At 35.8% G+C, this 24,780-nt stretch overlaps 2 long non-coding RNA genes and 1 pseudogene across 5 annotated transcripts; 2 read left to right on the plus strand and 1 right to left on the minus strand.

The window, feature by feature from the left end:
• Nucleotides 1–5,288: 5,288 nt before the first annotated feature.
• Nucleotides 5,289–10,576, minus strand: LOC145584567 (uncharacterized). 4 transcript variants are annotated; one of them, XR_014100371.1, is made up of 8 exons: nucleotides 10,018–10,576; nucleotides 8,969–9,333; nucleotides 8,727–8,872; nucleotides 8,151–8,554; nucleotides 7,547–7,771; nucleotides 7,438–7,465; nucleotides 6,525–6,642; nucleotides 5,289–5,664 (listed from the first exon to the last, which is right to left on the minus strand). It is a non-coding gene; the product is annotated as an uncharacterized LOC145584567 (long non-coding RNA). The 4 variants fall into 4 exon arrangements; XR_014100370.1 differs by lacking the exon at nucleotides 8,727–8,872 and having other exon boundaries at nucleotides 8,969–9,070; XR_014100369.1 differs by lacking the exon at nucleotides 8,727–8,872 and having other exon boundaries at nucleotides 8,330–8,554.
• An 8,971-nt stretch (nucleotides 10,577–19,547) lies between these two features.
• LOC145585932 (U-box domain-containing protein 9 pseudogene) lies at nucleotides 19,548–22,723 on the plus strand (annotated as a pseudogene).
• Nucleotides 22,724–22,912: 189 nt separating this feature from the next.
• On the plus strand, nucleotides 22,913–23,928 carry LOC145584568 (uncharacterized). Its single transcript, XR_014100372.1, has 3 exons — nucleotides 22,913–23,055; nucleotides 23,296–23,686; nucleotides 23,771–23,928. It is a non-coding gene; the product is annotated as an uncharacterized LOC145584568 (long non-coding RNA).
• The last annotated feature ends 852 nt before the right edge of the window (nucleotides 23,929–24,780 follow it).

Consider the following 24,780-nt stretch of genomic DNA (forward strand, 5'->3'; position numbering starts at 1 on the left):
ACCACCGCACACAACAACTCCCTCCACCGTCACCACCGCAAAATCTTGCAGCAGCACCCACCTTCATCGTCGAGGCAACACCACGCACCGCACCTCATCCATTAGCACCAGCACTGCAAAACACCACCACGCACAGCGGCATATCCCCCCTTCAGCAGCAGCACCAACACCGTCACCAAATTACGACCAACCACGAAGCCAACCCCACCCCCTCCCCTTGAAAACCCGATCCAAGCCCCGATCCTAGACCCCTCCCCTTGAATTAGGGTTTGAGATTTGCTCAATTGGGGGTTTTTGGCTGGGATTGAGGCGGGTTTTCGAGGGGAGGGGTTGTCGGTGGTGGTGGTCTGGGTTTGGGGGTTAGGGTGGTGTCGGTAGTCTGGGTTCGTGGGTTTTGGGTATAGGGTTGTCGGTGGTGGTGGTCTGGGTTTGGGGGTTAGGGTGGTGTCGGGAGTCTGGGTTCGTGGGTTTTGGGTATAGGGTTGTCGGTGGTGGTGGTCTGGGTTTGGGGGTTAGGGTGGTGTCGTGGTGGTGGTGAGGTCTGGGTTCGTGGGTTTTGGGTATAGGGTTGTCGGTGGTGGTGGTCTGGGTTTGGGGGTTAGGGTGGTGTCGGGAGTCTGGGTTCGTGGGTTTTGGGTATAGGGTTGTCGGTGGTGGTGGTCTAGGTTTGGGGTTTGGGTGGTGTCGTGGTGGCTCGTGAGTGAGGAATAGAGAGGGGGGTGAGGTCGCCGGCGCCGGCCGCCTGTAGGGGGGGAGGGGGAGGGGGAGGGGTGGGTGGCAGTGGGTGGCTGGGTTTTTTCTTTTCTTTTTTTAATTTTTTTTAATTTTTTTTTTAAAATAAACTTAACGGAAATCCTAACGGATTCCGTTAAGTGGTAGTTATTTTTAACAAACTCTATTTAGGGTGGTAGCAAAGTAATTTTTTTTTAAAAATTGGTAGTGAATATGAAGAGAGGCGTTTTTAGTGGTAGCAAATGTCAAAAAATCCTAAAAGATATGTAATTTTGCATTTTTAGAGGGGTATTTTGGAAAATGTCAAATTTATAATCCAAGATATCTTCTTCTCTTTATTATATGTTACTATTGATAATTAGAAGAAATAATAAATTTTGGGGTTAATCAAGTTTTTTGTGGAAGGTTAATGATCCCTCATAATAAAAAAGCAAATATGGTCTTAGGGCCTGTTCACATTTACTGAATCGAGCTGAACTGAACTGAACTAATTGGAGCTGAACTGAATGGAGCTGAACTAAACTGAAATGAATTGAGCTGAAATGAATATTTTATGAGAGAAAGAAATTAAGAGCTGAACTGAACTGATTGGAGCTGAACTGAGCTGAAATTAAGTAAATATGAACTGGCCCTTATAGATTTTGAGTAATTTTGAAGAGATTTGTTGAAAAAAAAAAATCCTCAAATGCTAGGATAAACATGCATATGTTAGCAAGTATATGCCTTATGTGATTTTCTTTTACCTTTTTTTTTTGTTTTTTTTTTTTTTTTTTTTTTTTTTTTTTTTTTTTTTTGTTTTGCTATATGGTAAGTGGTAACTGTCATTTTTATTGATGTATTAAAATTATAGTATTAAAATTAAAGTTAATTACTTTTGAACGTGGAAGAGTTATAATAGAGCTTTTTTTTTTAGGAATGATAGAGTAGTTTTTTTTATTAAAATAAAAGAGTAGTTATAATAGAGCAATTTTTTTTTATTAAAATAAAATATAACTTTTATAATTTTTAATAAGAGAGGTAATTTTTAATATTGAGAAGGGTATTTTGGAAAAACACAAATTTATTGACCAACTTTATATTGACCAAACCCTTATTTTTTAAACATTTTATTCTGACAAGCTAAGAGGTACACGCTACGCGTTTACAATATAAAATTCTTATATTGTGATCCTCTTAAAATTTTAAAATTCTAAAATTCTTAAAATTCTTATAGCGTGATCCTCTTATTTGTGTATGAATAAAGAGAGTAGGTTTTTTTTATAAAACTTACAAAAAAAAGCAGACTTTGTATGTGATATCTATGTTCTTTATTTTGTTTTTGTTTTAATTTTTTTTTATTGGTGGTTACTTTTTGTATGTGACATAAATAACATGAATAAGAGGTAGTTATTACAGGAAAAACATTTAATATTTAATTATAGGAAAAATATTTAATATTTTATTGTGGATAAAAGATATGTAATTTTTCATTTTCAAAGGGGTCTTTTGAAAAATGTCAAATTTATAATCCAAGATGTCTTCTTCTCTTCATTATATATTACTATTGATAATTAGAAGAAATAATAAATTTTGAGGTTAATCAAGTTTTTTGTGAAAGGTTAATGATCCCATCATAATAATAAAAAAGCATATATGGTTTTAGGGTCTGTTCACATTTACCGAATCGAGCTGAACTGAACTAAACTGAACTAAAATTAAGTAAATATGAACAAACCCTTATAGATTTTGAGTAATTTTGAAGAGATTTGTTGAAAAAAAAACTCCTCAAATGTTGGGATACACATGCATATGTTAGCAAGTGCCTTATGCGATTTTTTTTTTTTTTTTTTTTCATTCATTTTTGCTATATAGTAAGTGGTAACTGTCAATTTTGTTGATGTATTATAATTAAAGTTAATTACTTTTTAATATGGAAGAGTTATAATAGAGCTTTTTTTTTTTTTTTTTTTTTTTTTTTTTTTTTTTTTTTTTTATAAAATAGAACTTTTATAATTTTTGATAAGAGAGGTAATTTGTAATATTGAGAAGGGCATTTTGGAAAAACACTTTCTCCTTATATATACTTTCTCCTTATATATATAATAATAATAATAATAATAATAATAATAATAATAATAATATAACAATAGATTTTGTGATTTTTCATAACGAATAACTAACTAACTTGCTTCCCCGCTGATTTTTCATAACTAACTTGCTTCTCTCTCTGTTTTTCTCGCATACAACCATGGAAGAACCTTCAAGCTCAAATCCTCCAAATCCCACACTCTTTGATTCTTCTTTGATGGGTTTCCACTCTATTGCTAATCCCTTAATCCCTGAAATCAGAGGAATCTTTCAGAAGATCAATAAAAACAGAATTCGAGATTTTGTCAAAGAATTCATCCAATGGCTTCCTGACATTTTTGAAATTCCAACGGTGCCTGAATTCGAGATTCCAGAGGAACAGAAAGAAAGGATAAGACGAGAGAGACTTGAAAAGAGTTTGATTCCGAAGGAGACGTCGGCTTCAATTTCCTCGAGATTTCAGAGTGAAGACAAGCTTCTTTTTCAGTTCAAGATTAATCCACTCACTAAGCTCAAAGCTGCAATGGAAGTTTTGTGCGATAAAAATTTCAACCCGGTAGGATGGGGATGCATAGACGTAAGTGAAAGGGGTGTCGAATTTCGGGTTCGAGGGGTAAAAACCACCGGATTTCTAAGATTGAGTTCTAGCTGTTTGATTGATTTCGACTATAGCAGAAGATGTAAAGAGAAAATTATGATGACCAACTTCAGAAGTATTTCCAAGATCATAAATGAGGCTTACAGAAATCAAGAAGAGTCCATCACCCTGTTTTTCTTTGAAAATTCTGATAATCTAATCATCAGTGTTGGTATGTAGATTCTTCATTGTCTTTGATTTTAATCTGAATGGAAATTCTTTCTTGAATGTTGGTAATGATGATTTATAATTTATCATTTTTATTTTTAGTAAGTGATTACATTGAGTTTTTGTTAATGAAAATGTTATGAATGTGAACGTATCAAATGGTATTTCATGCTTCTTTATTTTGTTGTATCATATTTTATGGAACACATACATGTAATTTAGAAGTTTCAAGAAGATTACTATGCTAACAAAATAATTACAGTAACCACTGCACTTCCTGATTCTAAAAGTTAACAAAATAAAACTAATTTTGTTCCTGAGATGTTGTTTAGTACAGAGTAGTGTTTTTGTTGTTTTAATTCAGCACTAAATGTTATTTTCAACTTTTGATGATTTAAAATTTTGATCTTAGGAACCAATCTTAAAGAGATGTATGTGAAATTAATACACAAAGAAAGAGTGTTTTTGATTGGAACGCCGTATCCTGATATCCAACTTTTCACTGAGATTGCTTTTCCCTCTTCGTTCGTGCGAGCGATTCTCAATCAACTCATGCTTCAAGGGGGCGATCAACTAGGTTAGGTTGCTAACCTCTGATTTTTCCTTTTTAATCAGTCAAATAAATTACATAGTTTTTCTCTTATATCTTCTTGATTTTTCATGGAAGCAGTTAATATAGATGTGGCACAGGATAAAGTGAAAGTTTCTATAGGAGATAATCTCATTAGAGAGGAATTTACAAAAAAGGTAACTCTTATATGAAATTGATAATCGCTTGAATAATGAATAAGGAGGTGGTATAATTTGAATAATGATTTCGTGTAACGTGTGGATTTTGCAGGACATTGTATTAAGGGGGATATCACAGGGGCATATTTACCGTGCTTCGTTCAAATGGCCTTACTTGGAGATGATGAAAAAAGCATCCTTCTTAGCACCAGCTTTCCCACTGTGTTTTGTCACTGAGCAAAATGACATGATCATGACTCGATTCACCCTCGGAAAGTACGGAAAGTGGGGAAAGATGGGTGATTTAACTCTCATCAGCAAACCTTAATTGCAGTAAACTACAACCTGTTGTTCTGATGTATTGTTGTCAGTTTCATGGTTAGCTCTGTTAAGTAGTAGACTAGTAGCTTGGAACTAGAAAGTGCAGTAGATACTTTCATGTAATTACAATACGTTTCAGTTGTAACTCAATTCATGATTAGCTCTGTTAAGTAAGTGCAATTGCCGTTTCAGTTGCAATATTAATTCTCATATGGCATTAGACCCAAAATTTGAATAAAAATTACAATACGAATTTGCCTCAAAAATAAAGCTTCAATACTTTTTAAACGGAATCTCAATTCCCTGTTTTCAAACAAGCATTTCAATAATGAAATATAATACTGCATCTAGTTTGAAGCGACTATAATCCTAAGATGAGATTATTGAAATATCAACCAAGCAATAGGAAATAACAATTTATTACAGTAATGGAGCACAATGACAAATGCCATCATGTATATGCATAGAGAAGAATTATAGTTGAAAGCAGATAGATTTATAGTTGAAAATTTGAAACACAACAACATTGATAAGAAGAATTAACAGAGAAAACAACAGAGGTAAGAGTACCTCAGGAAAGTTTAAAATTATAGGATAGAGGAGCATGTTTATAGTATCTAACTTGAGCTGTTACTTCATTACTGGAGAGATAAGAGCTGACAATAGTACTAAAGTAAATAAAGTTCATGGTTTTCCAACTAACTATTTCAGAATGCAATGAGACATCTCAAACGGTTTTAGATTCTCTAATTTACATGCTACCATAGTACCAAGTACCAACAAGACCTACATATTTATTATAAAGTTGCATATATAAACACAACCTCTTCCACAAGCAACTCTTCATGTTTGAACTTGCTAGTCCCTTGCTGTCATTCCCCGCCTTATATTGGTAGTCCCTTTGGAACAATTTTGTCTTTGATCCACATGTAAAGAGGAACCAGTAAATATCGGCAGAGAAATATGTGGAGAGACACTGGTTTTTGGACATCCTCGGCTTTTGGACCAAGCTGCATCACATAAATTTTACTGAAAATCAAGGCAATGAAACTTTGAACTTCTACCACTACCAAATTGCATAATACAACAAAATTTTGTTTCAAATATAGCACACTCTTCTGGTGGCAAAAGCTGGGTGCTGGTGTATAACTGAGAATTGTAAGCCTTAATTTCTTCTATGGTTCATAGGATTAGATTTTCTTAACATCAGGAATAAAATAGATCATACATTCATCAAAGGAAACTCTAGTATACAAGTGAAGCACCCTCAAACATATTTCCTCAAAAATTAAAATACAAACAGCAAAGGCTTAGTCCTAAAATGATTTGGGGTCAGCAAACATGAATCATAGAATGTAACCAGAAAATAGAAATAGAAAAAAGAAAAAAAAATGAAATCAAAATAAACCAACAGATTAATACTCTTGCCAACATCAGATCAGTCAAAGTTCAGCAATGAACATACATCAGCTTCCCAGTGGTATGGACAGTATAGCTAGGACCTAGATGTACTTTGTTTACAGTTGTACTCATTGGAGTAACAGCAAAGGTAGATAGGCAATGCTTAATTGCATCTAAAGTGACAATCAAAGCTAATATGAAAACCAGAATTTTGCAAGAGGTAAGCATCCTATTACCCTAGCTCAATCAACAAAATAGATATCATATGCGAGTATAGACTATAGAATATAGAAAGACAGAATACCTGCAAGGGAGAATCTCCAGAGGCAGGTTAGATTCATAAACACCCATATTATCAATGACAGTACACAAGAGTACCCAAAAAAAAAAACTGACATATCAAGCTGAGAAATCAATCAATCGAAGCAACCATACAACCACTCAAATTTTCAGGCAAAAAGAGCAATACCCATAGTGCAGAACCCTGATACAAACAGTAGGAATAGAATCTTTCAAAGCCTGCTTAAAGCATTAATGTTCTTGTCAAGGAAGGGGCTTGGTATTCCACCAATAGACCAAGAACATACCTGGATTTGTGAAAATGTAAATCAAAAGGATCAGTCAAGTACTCAAGTGTAAGTATCCAACACCTCCCCCCACAGAAGATTAAAAAAAGGAAGAATACCACAGCCATTTATTTGAAGCTAAACAGGAAAGGTATGAATTGAAAATTTGAAAATGTCAATTAGGACAAGATCAGAGGATCAAGATAATTAAGACAGTAAATGCACAATGCAGATTCAAAAAGGGTTGCATATCAGAATTTGATACTATATATCAATGCGATCAATGCCCTCTTTAATTTTAAAGCATCTATGAAAGCATTAGGAAGACAAAGAGTCATCATGAAATAGATAACAGAGCAGTAAAAAGAGAATAGAATAAGGAAACAGTAACGATCAATCTGTAAATTTTAATTACATAAGCCATATATATATATATATATATATATATATATATATATATATATATATATATATATATATATATATATATATATATATATATATATATTAGTGGAGTGAGGGGCTGTTTAGATGAGATAAAGAGAATCATCGGCGGCGGGGAGGGTGGAGAGAGGCAACAAACCCTAGAACTCCCAAGGCTCTCCTCCATTACAACCCCCACTGCCTCATTACTTTCACAGATTTGCATGTTAGCATTGAGTTCATATTCCTATACTTCCCTTTTATTAGAAACCTTCAAGGTCGATGAAAGCCATTACACTTCAAGTTTAACAGATTTTACATGTTATTGTAATGCAACAATTTTATTTTTTTTTGAAAGAAAATTGTAATGCAACATTGAGGCTCAGATTTTACCTTTTTTTTAGTCAAAACCATAGGAACTCTGCAAAACAAACAAGCATAGAAAGTGAAAGAGAGATTATAGTGACCAAATTGATGACCAATGCCTTCCAATCTCTAATACCTGAATTTGAAAATTGGAATTATGGGAGACTCAACATCTTAGCCTCTGCAACAATTTTCAAGACTCAGCCAAAATTGGCAATAACTAGGGTTTCTCTTTCTGTAGCCAAGTAGACATGGTCCAACTTTCCTTGATCCAGCAGCCTCCTGATGCCGAAAGGACTCACCAATGCTTCTCCGCTGCAGAAATCTGATCTGTGGATGCTTGAAAGCACTCACACAGATTCTGCAAAAAAAAAAAAAAAAAAAAAAAAAAAAAAACCTTCAAAATTTCAAACTGCTATCATAAATCAAACAATCTAAGCTCAAATTACCAATTCACTACAAAATCAAAATGAATATATATATATATATATATATATATATATATATATATATATATATATATTCAGAATTGAAGTAGCCAAGTACTCTTTCCGTGGCAAACATAGTACGTATATATAAACTCATAGTCATTTCTCATTAAAGATGGCAACATGATAAATCTACAAAACATATAATTGATGTAATGTTCTGTGGAATTAATTAGGCTGAACATGTTAGAAATTGTGGCAAAATCACTACAATTTTACACAGTTCCCCTTAGTAGTTTATTATCTACTCACTGTGCCTGCAGGAGAACTTGGAGGATTCAGCGGGAAGTTATTTGGGATGCTATTTAAATTCCCAAGCACTCCATATCCTGAGGCAACAGCAGCAGCTTGGGGTAAACTACTGACTGAAACGCTGTTTTTGTACTGGGGAAGCACTGGTGGAGCTGGAGATTGTGGATATGCATTATTACCCGCAACAAATGCTTGCTGGAATGCAGATGGCATGTATGTGTAACTCTGAGGTAAAAATGGAGAACCAATCATATTAGCAGCAGCAAAGTGGCCCATGGCACAGAAGGTTGAGAGAATGAATGCACAGCCAAATGTTGCGGAAGAGCAGCTCCACCAGAGATGATGCTGCCACCAGGTAGATTCTGAGTTGGCTGGGCTGCTGAGAAGTTGCCTGTCTTCATTGCCTGAATAAAGAAATTAGTAGAGTAAATCGTCTGGATAGATTTTAAAACTACAGTATTTACTAAGGCCTCTAAAACATTTTGAGAAATTTTTTCGTTGTTATTCTAGATGATCAAGCAAGCAAAGGAAAAAAAGGGGAAAAGGGAATTTGATTAAAGAACAGTGACAAATAACTTGAACAATCCAAATTTCTTGAATGCTATTAGCTGATCACTCTCAATAGGTGCAGTATTCAGCTAATGTTGCATTTATAATAGAAGCACTTCCAGACTGCTCTTGTTCTTGTGTTTGTTACAGCTTGCGAGCATCAGTATTCAGTACTATATTTAAAAAAAAAAAAAAAAAAAAAAAAAAAAACTGATTTAAGACATAATAACAAAAGGCAAATTAAATAATTAACTCATAAAAAAGCTTACAAGAAGAGCCTACGTTTAGGCAAACTCAGCCATCTCGTTCTCTTTTCGTAGTTGTTCTCACTTTAGCCAGTCATCATGGTCGCTACCATGCATCTCTATCATCTTGTTAAGGAAGCCATAAAAATCAGTCATAGAGATGTACTTAAACTACATGAAGATCACATGCTTATACTCAACACCATTTCAGTGTAAATTCAAAGATTAAGTACTACAAGTCTACAACTATCCAAATCATCATGAATTCCTTAAATTCCTTTGACGAACACCTACATGAAGACCACAGGCTTATACTTAACAACTACTTATTGAACGATGGCTCCTCCCCAAATCTTTCTATCAATTCTTCATGCAAGTTTGAGCAAATCCTGAAATAGTTGATAAATACAGAGGTCGGTTTATAAATCCCATCGATATTGACTTTGAATACAAACACTTAAATTCATACATTAGTTCATCCTTGAGTTTAATATGAATATGATAATTCTGCATGAATACATATTTTGTTAGCAAACTGGATATTTATTATCTTCTGTTCAACAAATAGAGTCCTTCACTACAAGGACTTTATACACAGGGGCAGTCATCAGCATCAATTGACAAGACGATTACCAAGGGGTCAGAACTACAGAGGATCCCAATTCTCTATAATACTACCTCAATTCCTAATGATGGTTAGAGTAATAGTAGCAACAAATACCAAGAAGAGTAAGAGAGTTCATATAGTCGAAAGTAGGAATGTATATTTTTTTTTTTTTTGAAGGAAGTAGGAATGTATATATAAAACAAACAAGTCTTGTAAGTAAGAAAAATAAGAAAAAAGAGAGGTGTAGAAAGAATAACAGCCAGAAAGGAATGGAGAATTGGAGATACCGAAAAACATAATACATAATATCATGCAAAATGTTGAAAAATTATGCATTTGAACTGACCCTCATCACTTTCATCAAATCAAAACAATTCAATTAAATAAATTCATAGTGAGATCAAATCAGCGATAAACCCTAGATTGTGTAATTGATATTCGATGATTACAGAAAGAAATATCTTACCTCAAAAGCTGCTGAGTAATCAGAAGTCGCGTCAATGGAGATCGGAGTGCACTTCAATGGGAAACTGAGAGAGAAAGGCAAAAAGAAAGAGAGAGAGAGAGAGAGAGAGAGAGCTAATAAGGTTAAACTACAGTACTCAAGTTTCCAATCGCCAGAATAAAGTTAAGAAAGAGAGAGAGAGAGCGCGCTAATAAGGCTAAGACTACAGTAATTAGGTTTTAAGCATATACCATTAGAAGAGAAGTCAGAGCTTTAAAGCCAAAACAGCTGCTAAGGATACAAGAGCAGGAAGGGCTTATGGAGAAGAGAAATCAGAGCATTAAAGTCAAATTAAAGCGGCGGATGCAGATCGCAGAAGCCGCTGAGTTGAAACAGGAAAGGTTCGGTATATGCCTGAAAAAATACATTACCTTGCTATTTAGGAATCATTCAATGTAGTAGTAGAAGAACAAATCAATTTTTTACCAGATTCAGAAATCACAAGCCCAGAAAACTACTTTTATTATGCTCATATATATTTCCATGCTTGACTGATACTATAATGTGGAGGGAATGTTCTTAAAATTGATTTTTCTGTGCTCAAGTTTATTTAAGTGATTCTATTAATATGGAAGAAATGTGTAATGATGTTATTGATTCACTATCTAATTATATATGCAAATTGCCGAAATTGGACAATATGGTGGCTTGTTTTAGAGGACAACATTTATTTGTATCTTCAACTGTAAGAGTGGTTGCGTCATTGTGGAGCTTTTGCTTAAGATTTTGAGATTATTCATTGGATGATTGATGAGAGTTAAGAGCTGTTTCAAACATTGATAGGACATTAATGAGAATAATGTATTTTTGCTTAGGGCTGATTTGCAGTGGGTGTACAAGCTAAGGAAACTGAATTTGTCATTTAATGTTCGTGGTTTAGTTTCTATGATTGGTTTCTTTTTGTTAGTTTAGATGAACTACTACGAGAGGGGGGGTGAATAGTAGTAGGTTCCAATCGCGGAACTTAAGCGGAATTTAAACAATAGAAACGTAAAGAAAACTTAAAGCACACAGCAAGTTTACGAGGAAACCATCCAGTGCCTAACTGGAAGTAAAACCTCGGCCCTATTGGGACTTATAAACAAATTCCACTATAATAGGCAACTCTCCTAGTACAACCTATTACACAGACCTTTGCTTTGCAAGTTCCACCACGGACACTTGACTCTATGATAGGACACTTCCTACCAGACCTAAGACACTTCTCAGGACCCTTTTTCTCCCCTTACCCAGGACACTTCCTAGGTGACCCAAGACACTTCTCAGGTTCCTTTCACTCACTGTGCACTCACAGCTACCACTCGAATTTTACGAGGTTTCAAACTCATACACTTGTGTGAATTTAAGAGAATTCACAATCTCACCCCAAAACCAATTACAACTCAAAGACACACTCTAACACATAAATGGAAAGCTACACATGAAACCCGAAATCAAAATGATAAAGCTTAAACCTTTGGCAAACTTACTCTTAAGCACTAAGTGGTTTTCACGCTTAAAACTCTCGATTTGCTAAGCTGAAATACTTCTATATTTATAGGAGTTCCTCAGCTTCTCAAACTAGGGTTTTCCGCAAACAAGATAGATCAAATACAAATCTGATCTTATCTTCTTAAAACCGAATTCAAAACAGATTTAAATTCGTTTTTATAAAAACCAAATTTTATCAAATTCGTTTTTGTTAAAAGATAAGATTTTATAAAAAAGATAAAACCAAGTTAAACCAGATTTTATAAGATAAAATCAATTAAGTACTTTTTTATAAAACACATATTTATCTTTTACGAATTAGTTAGTTTGCCAAGCTTTATCTGATTTCTAATAAGTTCCAGCATATCAATCATTTATATGTTTACATCAACCTACGAACACAAACTTATCTTTTACACAACTATAAGTTATGAAGCCCATCTTCTTCGGTTGATATCTTGATCTTTGTGTTGATCCTTGATTGTTGAGGCTTGCCCCAGCATTACACCAGAACCAGGTCGTTACAACCCGTTTGAAGTTCCTAGGAAGAAACTTCGGGAAGTTCCATTGCTGGAACTCTTCTTCTGTTCTTTACTTGTCCTCATGGATCTTCTAAAGTTCCTCTGTTCCAGTTCCTACTTCAGCCCTCTATGCTTACTGAACCTGCCAACATCACAACACTAGAAAATCCTTATTAAAAGGAAGTTTGCTCAATTCTTAGTATCATCATCAAAACCTCATAAGGGTCAACAATTTCCCCCTTTTTGATGATGACAAACTGAGCAAACTTCTGAGGATGATAAGTAAAGAGACAGAAGGTTAATTTTTTATTTTTTGATTTTTTTCATTTTTTCATATAAGCAAAGTAAAGAAACAGAGTATAAATAAAAAGCAGAATGAAAAGAAACAAAACAAACAAAAAGCAAAGTAAAAGTTTTAGAGAACAGAAAACCTTTGTTACTTACTCAACTGGAACTAGAACAACTTCAGCCTTCAAGTTTGCTACTGCTATTCCCCCTTTTGGCATCATCAAAAACTTGACTTTTCAAAGTTTTATTCATCTACTCACAGCCCCACAGGCAATTCATCGAATGTGGGAAGCTGGAAGCAGCGCTGGCTAGCTCTCTTAAGCTAGTACTTTCACACAAATTTTCCTGTTTATCTCAACAATGCAAGCAAGTATAGACAAAGTTCCATAATATATAATAAAACCAACCATCCAGAGTACTTGAAAATATTACAGACCAAGTTCCAAAATATTCAAAAGCAAATAAGTTCAAAAACATAAAAACAGATCATTGTTCCAAAGACCATTAGAAAATATGAAGCTAGGGGATGGCTCGGGTAGGCTGCATAGGTGATCAAGCATCAAGCGCTTGTAAAATTTTCTCAAGATCAGCTTTGTTGTCCTCTTGAGCTTTCTTCATTTTTGCTTCAAGGCTTGAGATGGCTTTGTGGAACTCCTTGGCCTGAGCAGCGTCAGTCCTCTCCATAGCCTTTATCTTCCCTGACAAGTCAAGGAGCTGTCCTTCAACCTGCATAAGCCTATTAGATAAATCAGCTACTAGCTCATCAACTCCTCCATTCCCTTCACTCAACTCCAAGGGATCAGCAGCACTGGTCCTACCCTGAGTTCCACCAGAGAGCCTTCTGCTCTTCCTGACAGGAACTCTCACCTGTGAGTCCTCGTCCTTTTCTTTCTTTTTCTGAGCAGCTTCATACCTCACACACTTCCCCCTCACTACAGCAATACTCAAACCTCTCAGAGTGGTTTCATTGATCACATTTTCTCCTTTCTCCCTCATATGCCCATAGAAATCCCTCAATTGCACACCTAAATCTTCAAACACAGAAGCAAGAATCGCAGCATATCCAACCTTTATTTCCTTTTCTATGCAGTGCTCTAAGTGTTGGATCATAATTGCTGGGAAATTAATTTTAATCTTCTTAGACATGCAAAAGATTAGGGCCATATCTAAGTAGCACAATTCATTTTTCTTTTGAGTCCTTGGAACCAAGGACTTCTTTACCAAATTGAACAGCAATTTGTGCAACGGAGAGAGATCATTGTGATTCATCACGCTAACACCCTTTTTACCCCCTAAGTAATTTATGATTTCAGTTTTAGTATGCCCTGCTACCTTAACAGTCACAGCCCCTTTCATGTAAGTATCAAATCCCTCACATGGAACCTGCAAAATAGACCCTAGTCTAGCAGCATCAAACTCAACATCAACACCATTAACTTTGCTATAACACACACCATCCTCAAATTCACATTCCTTACAGAATTCATCCATAGCCAACGGATACAAATAATTTTTAGCTTTAACAGTAAACATGAAATCCCAACCCTGGAACTTAAGCAGATCTAGAAATTCAAAATTCACCTTATTGCACCATGCATCATCAATTCTATAGCCTACAACATACCTGTCAGCAAATTTTCCCAGTGCCTTCTCATCTTCTTCCCCCTCAGAATGTTCTTTCTCTTCCTCGGGTTCCTCGTCCCTCGCCATCATATCAATTTCAAGAATTTGATCTTCGAGTGACTTTTCCGTTTTTTCGGCTTTCCTCTTCTTCCATAACCCGATTCGATCAAGAACATTGGGTAAACTTCCAGTAGAGGAAGTTGCAGTGTCCTCAACGGCTTTTGGCTTGGTATTTTTTGGTTCTGAGGTGGTTTGAAGTAGCACAACAGGAATTTCTTGGCTGAGTGGTTGTGGGCTAGGTGATCTGGGAGATGATAGCTCTTCTTGGTTCTTAGGGTTTTCTTCGGCCATGGTTGGTTGAGGTTTAGCTGTAGAAATTTTATGGTCAGGGTAGTTCTAGAGTTTAATTGATGTGATGGTAAGTTAATGGGGTTGGTTGGGTAGTATTTATAAGGGAGTAATTTTTGAAGCGGTGTATTGAAGTGGAAGGGTTTAGTTTAGGAACAATGAGTTTTATCTTTAAAAACTAATCCGGATGGAATTTTTACAAATCAAGAATTTATCTTTTCACACTAAATTTAATAAAAGATAATTCCAGAAGATAAATCTTCTCGAAAAGAAAAATTGATTTTTCAAAAATATAATTTATGGAACAAGTCACATACAAGTCTACATTGCTTTGAATAGTATGTACAGTTTTAAATAAGTGTTACTTGCACTGACCTCCAAGAGTTTACCAACGGTGACATTCCCGTTATGTTTATCACACCAAATTTGTGGTAGATGTTTTATTCTTCTACTTGATCTTGTTAATTGACAATGCCATATCTAGGAACTTCAGTTACAATCAATTCAGCTTGATCATCCCAAGTTCCAGTCTCATGTTCTCAAAGCGTTCTCTGCTCAAAGGCTTAGTTAGAATATCAGCAATTTGATTATCAGTAGGACAAAATTCCAACTTAATATAGCCTTTTTCCACATTATCCTTTAAGAAATGGTGTCTAATGTGGATGTGCTTAACCTTAGAGTGTTGTACTGGATCTTTAGAAATACAGATAGCACTAGTATTATCACAATAAATTGGAACACATTCAAATTTTAAACCAAAATCACATATTTGTTGTTTTATCCACAGCATTTGTGAACAGCAAGCTGCAGCAGCTACATATTCAGCTTCTGCTGTGGACAAAGCAACTGTATTCTGTTTCTTGGAACCCCAAGAAACCAAGCATGGTCCAAGAAATTGAGTCATACCTGATGTGCTTTTTCTATTTACTAAATCACCTGCATAGTCAGCATCTGTGTACCCAACTAAATCAATTGATTCATTTCTTGGATAGTAGAGACATAAATCCTCAGTTCCTTTGAGGTACCTGAGTATCCTCTTAACTGCCTTGAGATGAGATTCCTTTGGATTGGCTTGGAACCTCGCACATAAACCTACACTGAAAGATATATCAGGTCTACTCGCAGTTAGATATAATAAGGAACCTATCATACCTCTATACATCTTCTGATCTATGCAAGTTCCAGATGTATCTTCATCCAGTCTGGTGTTAGTTCCCATAGGTGTTCTTATAGTTTTGGAACTTTCCATCTTATATTTCTTTATGAGTTCCTTCACATACTTTTGTTGGTGAATCATTATTCCTTTCTCAGTTTGCTTAATTTGCAATCCAAGAAAGAAGTTTAGCTCACCCATCATGCTCATCTCGAACTCACTACTCATAAGGTCAGCAAAATACTTCACCAAAGATTCGTTAGTTGCACCAAAAATAATGTCATCTACATATATTTGCACAACTAAAATGTCAGTTCCTTTAGATTTCAAAAATAAAGTTTTGTCTATTTTACCTCTTTTAAAATCATTATCTAACAGGAACTTGGACAATCTCTCATACCATGCCCTTGGTGCTTGTTTCAGCCCATAGAGAGCTTTATCAAGTTTATAGACATGATTTGAGAAGTCTGGATCTTCAAATCCAGGAGGTTGTTCCACATAGACGTCCTCTTTTAATAGACCATTTAAAAAAGCACATTTGACGTCCATCTGGAACAACTTTATCTCCATGAAAGCTGCAAAAGCAATAAGAATACGTATAGCTTCTAACCTGGCAACTGGAGCAAATGTCTCATCAAAGTCTATGCCTTCTTGTTGATTGTACCCCTTGACAACCAGTCTAGCCTTATTTCTTACTATTATTCCATGTTCGTCAAGCTTGTTCCTGAACACCCACTTTAGACCTATAACTTTCTGGTGTTTTGGTCTTGGAACTAGGTGCCAAACTTTGTTTCTCTCAAATTCTCCTAGTTCAGCTTGCATGGCAATGATCCAATCAGCATCTTGTAAGGCTTCATCACAGTTCTTTGGTTCCAACGTAGATAGGAATGAGAAAAATGCACAGAAGTTCCTTAGCTGTGACCTGGTCTGAGTTCCTTTGGTTATGTCACTCATAATTACATCCACTGGATGAGACTTTTGATGTTTCCAACGTTTAGGGGTAAAGTCTTTGATTGGATACAACTTTTCCGGTTCAGCTTCATTGTTTCTTGTCTCTTGATTCAGTGGTTCCTGATTCTCAGGTTCCGGATTCTCAGGCTCAGGATGTTCCTCATGTGGAACTTCTGTTTCAGTTGCAGTTTGGTTTTCAGCTACTGGATTCTGGTCTTGCTGCTTCATGGATATTGTTGATTCCTCATCAGGGTCATGTCTTCTTACTAACCCTATTTCGAAATCAACATCATCATCATCCTGTACATCAATCACAGAATCAGTTTCATCAAAAATTATATGTACAGACTCTTCAACACACATTGTTCTTTTATTATAAACCCTATAAGCTTTACTGTTTGAGGCATATCCTAAGAATATAGCCTCATCACTTCTTTCATCAAACTTCCCCAAGTTTCTCTTTCCATTATTGTGTACAAAGCACCTGCAACCAAAAGATCTAAAATAAGAAATATTTGGTTTTCTTCCTTTGATTAGTTCATAAGGTGTTTTATTTGTTATTGCTCTAATAGAAACTCTATTCAATATGTAGCATGCTGTATTTACAGCTTCTGCCCAGAAGTTCCTAGGCAGTCTACTGGAAATTAGCATAGTTCTTGCCATGTCTTCCAAGCTTCTGTTTTTCCGTTCAACTACTCCATTTTGTTGTGGAGTCCTGGGAGCAGAGAAGTTGTGGTCCATTCCATGTTCATCACAGAACTCATCAAATTTTGAGTTTTCGAACTCAGTTCCATGATCTGACCTTAAGTGAATTAGTTGATGACCTGTTCTTCTCTGTTCTTTCTTCACAAAAGCAACAAAGTGATCAAACGTATCATCCTTGCTAACAAGAAAGAAAACCCAAGTATATCTGGAAAAATCATCTACAATAACCATTACATACCTTTTTCCACTTCTGCTTTGTACTCTCATAGGACCACACAAATCCATATGGATAAGTTCCAATGGTTTTGTGGTGCTGACCATATTCTTAGATTTAAAAGATATTCGTGTCTGCTTACCTCTTACACATGCACTGCAGATTTTATCTTTTAGGAACTTGATGATTGGAAGTCCTTCCACAAGTTCTTTTGATCTAAGTTTATCAAGCAAAGAAAAACTAGCATGGCCAAATCTTTTGTGCCATAGTAAGGGATCATTCTCAATGACACTAAGACAAGTCAAACTGCTACTTGGAACTTCATTGAGATCCACAATATATGTGTTCCCTTTTCTGGTTCCTTCAAGAATAACATTGTTAGTGTCATTGTTAATGATTCTACAAAGATTCGATGTAAAGCTAACTGAGTTACCTTTATCACAAAATTGAGAAATACTTAACAAGTTGTGTTTAAGACCCTCGACTAAAAAGACATTTTCAATAGCATTGGAACTTGACCTTCCTACTTTACCTATTGCAATGATTTCACCTTTCTTATTATCGCCAAAGGTCACAGTTCCACCATAGTAGGCATCCAGTGAGAGAAATTTAGATTTGTCTCCAGTCATGTGCTTGGAACAACCACTGTCGAGGTACCAAGTGTTGTTCCCCCTCACTGGAACCTGCATGAAAACTAAGCGTTAATTTCTGGAACCCAGGTTTCCTTGGGTTCCATTGTTTTGGAAGAAGATTCAGATTTCTTCAACCATACCTGTTCAGCATGCTCAGTATTCTTAAGAGTATCTTTATTTCTTTTAGGACAAGCAACTTTAAGATGTCCTGTACTGCCACAATAGTAACATAGTTTTTGACTGGGTAGATCCACATACTTCTTGTTTCTCCTAGACTTCTTCTTATAATCTAGTCCTTCTTTATTCTTGTTATGGATGTTAGCTATCCAAGATGGAATTCCATTATTAATTACTTCTTTACCTCTCCTGGCTCTGACAAGTTCCTCCTCCAAGGTTTGATTTTTTATTTTAACTTCTTCCAAATCAGATTTTAATTTCTCAAAATTTGGAAGTTGGCTTGCAATAGGAACTTCAGAGTCAGGAGTGTCAATTCCAAGTTTCAGTTGAGCTAACTCTACATTCAACAGAATATTATCATGTTTCAGTTTTTCAACTTGTTCTTTTAGAAGGACATTTCTATCATATAAATCAAAGAATCTAGATTGTATGTCAGTTTTCATATTATCTACCCATTCACTATGTTCTTTATAAATATTTAAAGCTTCATCAGTTTGGAACTTCGACCTGTTTAGTTCTTTACAATCATCTTGAAGTTCCAAGATAATGTCCATTAGATTTCCTTTATTTAAATGTTTGAGTTGTCTATAGTCATACCATACCTCAGATTCAAGTTCCTTCAGACGTGCTTCTTCATCAGTTTTGGCCATCAAACATAGGTTGGCTGTTTCTTCCAAGGATTCTCTTTCTGCTTCTTCTTCAGAATCAGAACCCCATGCAGCCATCATGGCTTTTCTGACATCCTCCTTGAAGAACGATGGTTTGTAATATTTGTTTGGTTCTTTCCCTTTGTACTTTGATTTCTCATCATCCTTAGGTTGAGGACAATCTCTGATGAGATGGTCCTTAGAACCACAGCCGAAGCACTTGATCTCTCTGGAACTTGGCTGTCCTCTCCTGTTCCTTTCTCCTCTTTTTCCCAGCATCCTCCTGAATCTTCGTACCAGCATGGCTGTCTCCATGTCATCATCTTCAGACTCACTTGATTCATAAGCCTTTAGAGCAAGGCTTTTGTTCTTGGAACTTTCAGTGTTTGCTCCAAGATGAAGTTCATGAGTAAGCAGGGAACCGTTGAGCTGTTCAAGGTTGAACTTGGTGAAGTCCTTGGATTCTTGCAAAGCAGTAACTTTGGATCTCCATCTCTCATCTTGAGGAAGGCTCCTAAGGACTTTCCTTACCTGTTCATCAATGGGTATGGACCTGCCTAAAGATTCCAACTCATTGACAATGTTAGTAAATCTAGTGAACATATCCTGAATGGATTCTTTGTGTAGCATTTCAAATCTTTCATATTTAGACATTAGTAAATCAATTTTGGAACGTTTAACTTCATTCGTTCCTTCATGTGTTACTTGTAGTAAATCCCAAATCTGCTTTGCAGACTTACAACCCATGATCCTATTGTGCTCATGAGGTCCTAGTCCACAATGCAAGATTTTCACAGCTTGAGCATTTAACTCAAATTTTTCATAATCTTCCTTATCAAATTCAGCTAGTGGTTTAGGGATTACCTCTTTGTTTGCATTGGTTTTCGTTACCTCGAAGTCACCGTTTTCAATGACTCTCCATACTTGATAATTTTCAGCTTTGATGAATATCTCCATTCTATTCTTCCAGTATGAATAAAACTTGCCATTGAACATTGGTGGTCTCTGGGTGGAATACCCTTCTTCAAGTTTCTCGTGTGCGTTCATCTCTTCAGGAACTTTACTCTACAAGGTTGCTTGTAATCTCGTGAGAACCTGCTCTGATACCAATTGTTAGTTTAGATGAACTACTACGAGAGGGGGGGTGAATAGTAGTAGGTTCCAATCGCGGAACTTAAGCGGAATTTAAACAATAGAAACGTAAAGAAAACTTAAAGCACACAGCAAGTTTACGAGGAAACCATCCAGTGCCTAACTGGAAGTAAAACCTCGGCCCTATTGGGACTTATAAACAAATTCCACTATAATAGGCAACTCTCCTAGTACAACCTATTACACAGACCTTTGCTTTGCAAGTTCCACCACGGACACTTGACTCTATGATAGGACACTTCCTACCAGACCTAAGACACTTCTCAGGACCCTTTTTCTCCCCTTACCCAGGACACTTCCTAGGTGACCCAAGACACTTCTCAGGTTCCTTTCACTCACTGTGCACTCACAGCTACCACTCGAATTTTACGAGGTTTCAAACTCATACACTTGTGTGAATTTAAGAGAATTCACAATCTCACCCCAAAACCAATTACAACTCAAAGACACACTCTAACACATAAATGGAAAGCTACACATGAAACCCGAAATCAAAATGATAAAGCTTAAACCTTTGGCAAACTTACTCTTAAGCACTAAGTGGTTTTCACGCTTAAAACTCTCGATTTGCTAAGCTGAAATACTTCTATATTTATAGGAGTTCCTCAGCTTCTCAAACTAGGGTTTTCCGCAAACAAGATAGATCAAATACAAATCTGATCTTATCTTCTTAAAACCGAATTCAAAACAGATTTAAATTCGTTTTTATAAAAACCAAATTTTATCAAATTCGTTTTTGTTAAAAGATAAGATTTTATAAAAAAGATAAAACCAAGTTAAACCAGATTTTATAAGATAAAATCAATTAAGTACTTTTTTATAAAACACATATTTATCTTTTACGAATTAGTTAGTTTGCCAAGCTTTATCTGATTTCTAATAAGTTCCAGCATATCAATCATTTATATGTTTACATCAACCTACGAACACAAACTTATCTTTTACACAACTATAAGTTATGAAGCCCATCTTCTTCGGTTGATATCTTGATCTTTGTGTTGATCCTTGATTGTTGAGGCTTGCCCCAGCATTACACCAGAACCAGGTCGTTACAACCCGTTTGAAGTTCCTAGGAAGAAACTTCGGGAAGTTCCATTGCTGGAACTCTTCTTCTGTTCTTTACTTGTCCTCATGGATCTTCTAAAGTTCCTCTGTTCCAGTTCCTACTTCAGCCCTCTATGCTTACTGAACCTGCCAACATCACAACACTAGAAAATCCTTATTAAAAGGAAGTTTGCTCAATTCTTAGTATCATCATCAAAACCTCATAAGGGTCAACACTTTTATTGTGCTTTCTGTTATCCCAATGAATTAAGTGAAATTTGATATTCAGGCCTTGATTTTTAAGATATTATTCTCCATCTGCAGACTTAGGAAGTTATGATCAACCAATCATTCAGAAATGGTTTAAAGAAGGTTATCGATCATGTCCTCAGACCCAGCAAGTGCTTTCTCATATTGAGCTCTCCCCTAACCATTTAGTCCGAGCTGATATAACAATGGTGCAAAGATCATGGATCTGAAACCCAGCAAGTGTTTGATTTGATCTCACTATGAACGTGCCTTTAACTCTTTATGAACAAAAGGAAGCTCTATGTTCACCAAGCGAATGCCATCTTTTTGCTCCTTTGGGGAGTCTGCTGATGCGTTGTCGCAGTTGCCCTCTAACAACCGCAGAAAGCCTTGAGGATCAACCTGATCTTCAACAGGATCTTATAACTACTACATTAAATCTTTCTATACATGACAGTAATAAGAAGCTTATTGCAGAGCACCCAGCTGTCATTCCTATGCTGATTGAATCTTTGCAATGTGGGAATATTGAAACAAGAGCAATGCTGCTGCTATGATGTTCACATTATCTGCACGCGATGAAAACAAGCTTCTCTTTGCTGAATTGGTTGCTTTGAAGCCTTTGCTCTGTAACCTGTGTAAGAAACAGGTGAATAGGGGTATAGCTGTCCGTGATGGAGCAGTTAAAGTGATAATAAATAAGCTGAAGGAGCGGAAGCATGTCTCTGAGTTATTGGTTATCCTTGCTTTTCTGTCAACCCATCATACAGTAATTGATGAGCTTGAAAATCTTGGATCAGTGGAGTGCCTGCTTAGTATAACAAGTGAGAGTTGTGAATCAGATAGGGAAAATTGCATTGTAATTTGCATGATATCTGTGAATACAATCATTTTATCGTTTTGCATTGTGATTTAGCCCTTATCTACAGTGATATGAACCCTTTCATTTCTCTCCTCCACTGAAGATTTGAAGTGTACTTCGAGCTCTCCATTGAAGCGTACTCTAAGCTTTCTCCCCTCCATCAAAGCAGCTTCTTGAGGTAAGATTTTTATCCATCTTTATTATAACCATCTAATATCCATCATTGATCATCCTAAGATTATCATTATTTTTATTTTTTTACGAGTATATATTTCACAATCTAGGGTTTATCGCAAATTTCTCATTTTTTTTGAATTTAATTTAATTTTTTTGTTGATATATGAAGATTCATTGCAAGGGGATTTCCAACTTCGAAATTCTTCTTTGTTTTTTAAAACCTTTGTTTTTACGGAACAGTTAGATCTTGATCATTGATTCATGATAATAGGAGAATCTAGGCCGGTATCCAAGAGGAAGGGTGATATGGTAAGAAGAGGGACAGTGAATCAGAATGGAGCCTTACATATTAAGGCAACCAGCGTAGATTCAGAAAGTGCACTACCTCAAATTGTTCGTCTGGTTGAATTATCACAGATGAACAAAGCTCCTGTGCAGAAACTTGCAGATCTTATTTCTGGATATTTTGTGCCATTGGTTAGTACCATCATAAATCTTTTCTTTTCTAATTGAATAACTCAAAACTGTTTGTTACTTGTTGGTTTATTACTACAGGTTATCCTTTTTGTAGCTGCAACTTGGTTTGCATGGAAAATTCCACAGCTACTTCAATAAGATTATAATAGAAGATACTATACTCAAGGGAGGCAGGCTAGAAGATACTATACTCAAGGGTTCAATAAGCCTGCTAGGACTCTTACAAAGGGCAAGCCAGTAATGGTCAGCACTCAACTTCTGAAACAAATGGTGCTTTGTGACTGTTTGAAACTTGTTGCTGCTATTAAGGTATTTAGTCTCTCTACGAACTTGCTGATTAGATCTACAAGTTTTCTTTTTTTTTTTTTTTTTTTTTTTTTTTTTTTTTTTTTCTGATAATCTATAGATATTAGACCCATTTCAGAACATTACAGAGCATCTTAGTCACTGGTTCTAGACTTGGCTAAGATATAAAATCAATGTTTTTGCTTAATACTTCTTCTAATACTCAAATAAGGCTTCCTTATGTTTTACACTATTACATATCAGGGTCAATAATATAATGGGTCAACAGTGAGCATACATTAACAAAAGCCATCGTCGAGTATGCCAAGAAGTTTAGAGAAGACAAAGAACAACACACCTGGGTAGAAACAAGGGAATTCATGGCCATTAGTGGCTGTGTGTCAAGGCCACAGTCAACAACAACAAGATACTTATTGGAAATCAGAGCTTGAAGGTAGGACAGGGAATCTGAAGCTGAAGGTATGGCTCAAACAGGCATACGTGTATCCATTGGTCATGAAGTTGCAGAAATAATAGCAGTTGTTGACCCTCTGAAGCCGAGTGCACTTGAAGTCATATCTATTTTTAAGTCCATGAACGTAGAGAGCATTTTGTGCTCTACTTGGGGCAAGTAACTCTTAAAATTCTTGCGATGGTATGTGTTGCCGCATTTAATTAATTTTAGGTGTATTTCTGGGCTGTTGAATGATACTTATTGTCCCAATCTCAATTTTTGCAGCTTAGACTTGAGGAAAGTATAGAAATTAGAGAGAGGGAAGAAGAGATCTCAACAAATTTCAAGGCTCTCTCTATCTCTTAGTATTTTTTCATGCTTTCATGGTCTTCTTATATTTTCTTTTGGTTTTAAATATTTGCAACATATTTTATAAAGGGAAAAAAAATGGAGAGCCATGGAATCAAATGTTAAAGAACTGGAGGCACATCTTAAATCTTTTGTAGGTAAATGTGCCGCTAATGGGCAAGGCCACGTTAAAGCTCAACAGGTTAATCTTACATTGTATATTTCAGAAATTTTAAGTATGAAATTCTTGTCTTTTGGATGTTTTCGATTGTGGGAGACATATATATATATATATATATATATATATATATATATATATATATATATATATATATATATATATATATATATATATATATATATATATATATATATATATATATATATATTTATGGAAAAATTGTCCGCAATAATCCCACCTTTGGCCCGTCCGCTGAAAATAATCCTACATTTGGATTATTTTTTAATAATCCCACCTTTATACCCAATCCGCTCTCAATGGTCCTGAGTGACTAGTAACCGGTTGAAGAGGTGATTTTTTTTTTTATTAAATCTAATTTACACGTGTCACAACTTGATTTGTCCAAAATTTTTTAAAAAAAAAACAAAACAAAAAAGAAAAGTAAAATCAAATGTTCAGCCACCATCATCCCCGCCACCACCCAAACCCAGAGCCACCACTGCCACGAAACCAGACCCCAACCAACCTAGGAACCACCGCCACGGTGCCACCAAACTAGACCCGAAACCAGATCTGGAAACACCGCCACCGAACAAAACCCTAGCCAAGCCAACCCCAAAACCCCCTTCAAAATTCAAAAACCCACCAAACCCGAACCCATGAAACTGATTGGAGAGGTCGGCGTGGCCAGAATCGACGTCAAGGGAGGACGACGTGTTCTGATTCAGCGTGGCCTGTAAAGGGACGGGGAGGGGGTTGGGATCGG

This window comes from Chenopodium album, chromosome 16, assembly GCF_948465745.1.
Source record: "Chenopodium album chromosome 16, dcCheAlbu1.1, whole genome shotgun sequence".
NCBI classification, from domain to species: Eukaryota; Viridiplantae; Streptophyta; class Magnoliopsida; order Caryophyllales; family Amaranthaceae; genus Chenopodium; species Chenopodium album.